The following is a 4,139-nucleotide window of genomic DNA, read 5'->3' on the forward strand; positions in this document are numbered from 1 at the left end:
CTACAAAAGTAAATTTTGTTTCATCGTCAGTTAATCTTACTTTTATTAGTTCCTCATTTGGCATAGGTTGTTCCTGGAGCTCGGCACAGGGTTCAAGCTCGGCCAAAGGAGGTGAATCTGCATGCTTAAGGATAGCATTAACTTGCGCCCCGTTGTGTCTGTTTGGGAGTTTTAGACTAGTATTGTATTAGTGGCGCGCCTCACGATGATCACTATGGACTGTAGCAACGATATTATCCTACACATGGAACTTCACACAAAGGTGAATGATAGATACAATTGAACCAAATTTATTTAGAAAAGGTTTGCCAAGAATGAGATTATATGGACTAAAGCAGTCTACCACAAAATACTGAATATCTTGGGTTTTAGATAGAGGGTGCTCACCGAGTGTGGTTTGTAACCACACTGTACCGAGGATGGAAACTCATTCGCCTGAGAACCCTACAAGATCGCTGGTTGATGACTGGAGCAAGTTGTCACTTAATTTCATCTTTTTGAATGTTGAATAAAACAGGACATCGGCACTGCTTCCGGGATCTAACAGGACCTTCCGTACTAGTAGATTTCCCAACTGCAATGTAATGACGACTGAGTCGTCTAAATTAGGGTCGGTTGAGGTAAGGTCGAATGGATGGAAAGTCATGTTCAGTATATTCAATATTGATTTATGAGCGCTGGTCATATTTTCTACTGCAAACATAGCTCTATAAGTTTGTTTGCGAGCAAAACTTGTTTTTCCTCCACCAGCGAATCCTCCAGATATACAGTTGATCACCCCCCGAGGTTGAGTCGGTGGAGCCAATGGGGGATTTGTCTTTACTTCGAGATGACGGATTTGCAAAAGATAGATCACAATTCTATGTGCCTTGTTTGTAACAGCCCAGACTACCCGCTAGCACGATATTGTCCGCTTTGGCACACAAGGCCTCACAGTTTTTCCTTTGACGATAGGGATGCTAGCCGAAGTCCCCCACACTCACTCGTCATAACGCGTCATGCTAGGGAGAGGTATCCACACCCTTATAAGGCATGCTTCGTTTCCCTCCCCAACTGATGCGGGACCTTACAATCCACCCCTCTAAGGGAGCCCAGCGCCCTCGCTGGCACATCGATCCGGGCTCTGGCTCTGATACCATCTATAACAGCCCAGACCACCCGCTAGCACGATATTGTCCGTCTTGGCACACAAGGCCTCACAGTTTTACCTTTGACGATAGGGATGATAGCCGAAGCCCCCCACACTCACTCGTCAAAATGCGTCATGCTAGAGAGAGGTATCCACACCCTTATAAGGCATGCTTCATTTCCCTCCCCAATGCTAGGGAGTGTGGGGGGCTTTGGCTATCATCCCTATCGTCAAAGGAAAAACCGTGAGGCCTTGTGTGCCAAAGCGGATAATATCGTGCTAGCGAGTGGTCTGGGCTGTTACAGATGGTATCAGAGTCGGAGCCCGGATCGATGTGCCAGCGAGGGCGCTGGACTCCCTTAGGGGGGTGGATTGTAAGGTTCCACATCGGTTGGGGAGGGGAACGAAGCATGCCTTATAAGGGTGTTGATACTTCTCCCTAGCATGACGCGTTTTGACGAGTGAGTGTGGGGGCTTCGGCTATCATCCCTATTGTCAAAGGCAAAACCGTGAGGCCTTGTGTGCCAAAGCGGACAATATCGTGTTAGCGAGTGGTTTGGGCTATTACATTATTTCTGGATATGCCCCCCGATATACTTATCGAGATGACTTTGCCGAGCTAGGCGCTCTAGCAGATCCTTAGCAATGACACATTCGTCAGTTGTATGTCTGTGTTTCTGATGGAAAGCACTGTTCTTAGTCTTGTCTACATTCTTTGATTCCGGGTAGGTTCTGGCCTTCCTGTGGGGTTTGATTAATTTTGAGTTCAATATTTCTTTGATTATGTCTTTCCGCTTGGTGTTGAACTGTGTGTATGAATCGTATCATGGTGTTAATCGTTGAGGACGCTTGTTATCTCGTCCCCTGTCATCTTCTTTACTTGTCGAGCTTTTGTCTGACTTCCTAGCTTATCTTAATTCTTCGATTTTCATTTGGCCTTTAGCTTTTTCTCGGAATTCAGCTAAAGTTTTTGGCTTGGCTACCGTGATTGTTTCCAGAAATTTTTCGGAGCGTAGGCCGCTTTTGATGGCGTGTAGGTGCACCTTCAGGTGAAGATCTGGAATGGTCATCGCCACCTTAGTGAAACGAGTAATGCAGTCTTTCAGGCTTTCATTCTGTCCTTGCTTGATGGTGTTCAAATAGTCAGAACCGTGAAGGTAGATCGAGGAAGTGGCAAAGTGTTCCTCGAATTTTTTGGCGAGTTCCTGGAAGCGCGAGATAGAATCTGCAGGTAAGGAACAAAATCAATCAAGTGCATGACCGTGTAAATAAGTAGCAAAACAACGGCATAAAATAGGGTCAGAAGCACCGTTTACTATCATTATTGATCGGAATTTCTTGACGTGTTTTTTTTAGATCCCCAACCCATCATCGTAAGGGGTTAAAGTTGCAGGTAAAGCAAATCTTCGGGGCATTTGAAAATTCATGATATCAGCAGCGAAAGGCCCCACAGCGTTGTTGGTCTCCCGATTTTCATTTTCAGGTTGAGCCCCCTCCCGCCGAGGAGTTTCAGAAATGTGTGTCGACCCAGACTCACGCTCTTCATCTTCCACATGTTCATTGCGGTCTTCATTGTTTTCAATTTGAGCATTGGTTAGCTCGGCTATTTGGTTCGCCATCCTCTGATTTTCCTCCGCCATTTTTTGGTTCGCTTGTTTCAACTCGGTTACCATCCGCAAAAGTTCGGAAGGTGTTGGTGGAGGTTGATCAGCCATGGACTGAAAAAGAGGTTTTTGAGGCCGAGAAGAAGGATGAGAAGAGTTTTATATTTTCGGCCCCACAGTGGGTGCCAAATGTTCTTGCCTGACTTCTAGCCGAGGTATAGCCCGCCTTCTGTCAAGTATCAAAGAACTTTTCCAGCGAGAGGGCATATGTCGGCTCCACGAAGAAGCGGGAGGTTGGTATCTGCAAAAGGCACTCCGACGCTCAAGTAAGTGTAATGTATAATAAGTTCTTTTTCTTAGAATGTAATCTGGATCTGAATTTCTTACTATTCCCCTTTTATTAAGAGGTTCGGATCGACCGTTATGATTTCGAGTAATTATATTCGGATTGAAGAGTAACGTCATACCTGTCGTTATTGATCGGCATTCAATTGAAAGTCAGTAACATTTGTGGACGAGTTATGATCATGAAGGCCGAGTTATAACCTTGTAACCGACGTGTAACGATCATATCAAAAACTAAAATTTTAATAAGATTTATTTTCAAAAATTCTCTCATTTTTTTTTAAAGTATACCTCTTAAATCATGCCTTTCTTTTCAGTTCAGCAACTTCTTGCGCTCCAGAAACGGTGTCAAATCTGAGTGAGTCTCACTACACGTTTAAAAATTTGAAAATATAACAGTAAAAACAAAGCAAATTAAAACAACAGTAATTGTCATGAAACTCTAAAAATTGAATTTGAGGATCTTCACAGTTTCTTTCAGGATATCCGATGCATTCATTGATTGGATTTGGCTATTCAAATTGAAATCAACTTGTTCATGAACATGATCAGAGAGTTCTTGTAGGTTTGTAGCTGTAAATTGATTGTTTTCTCATATTTCTCTTTTTTCGAGTACTTTTTTGGAGAACAACCTTCACTTGAAAATTCTATTTTTTTAGTACTAGAATGAGAATTATATAAAAATTAAAAAATTATATATGAAAAAAAAGAGATTGGAATTAAAAATTCGAAAGAAAACAAGATCGGGAAGAGGTGGACTAAAGCGAGAGAGTGTATTAAGAAGTGGGGGTGGGGGCATTATGAAAAATTCGGGAGTGAAAGAGGTAAAGTTGTTTTAAAAATTAAGAGATAATACACTTAATACCAAGTACAATATAAAAACTTAATTTAGTTTTTATTTTTCAATTTCTCATCCTCAGTCTTTATCTTTTTGTCTTAATTTCTCTTTCAAATGCAACCTTAAATTTTAGCAACACTTTTTTCTACTTATACAACTATTTTATATCATCTGTTGTATTAATTTTAAACTTTAATATTTATAAATAAAAATTTAAAAAAAT

Source organism: Arachis ipaensis, chromosome B05 (assembly GCF_000816755.2).
Source record: "Arachis ipaensis cultivar K30076 chromosome B05, Araip1.1, whole genome shotgun sequence".
Classification (NCBI taxonomy): Eukaryota; Viridiplantae; Streptophyta; class Magnoliopsida; order Fabales; family Fabaceae; genus Arachis; species Arachis ipaensis.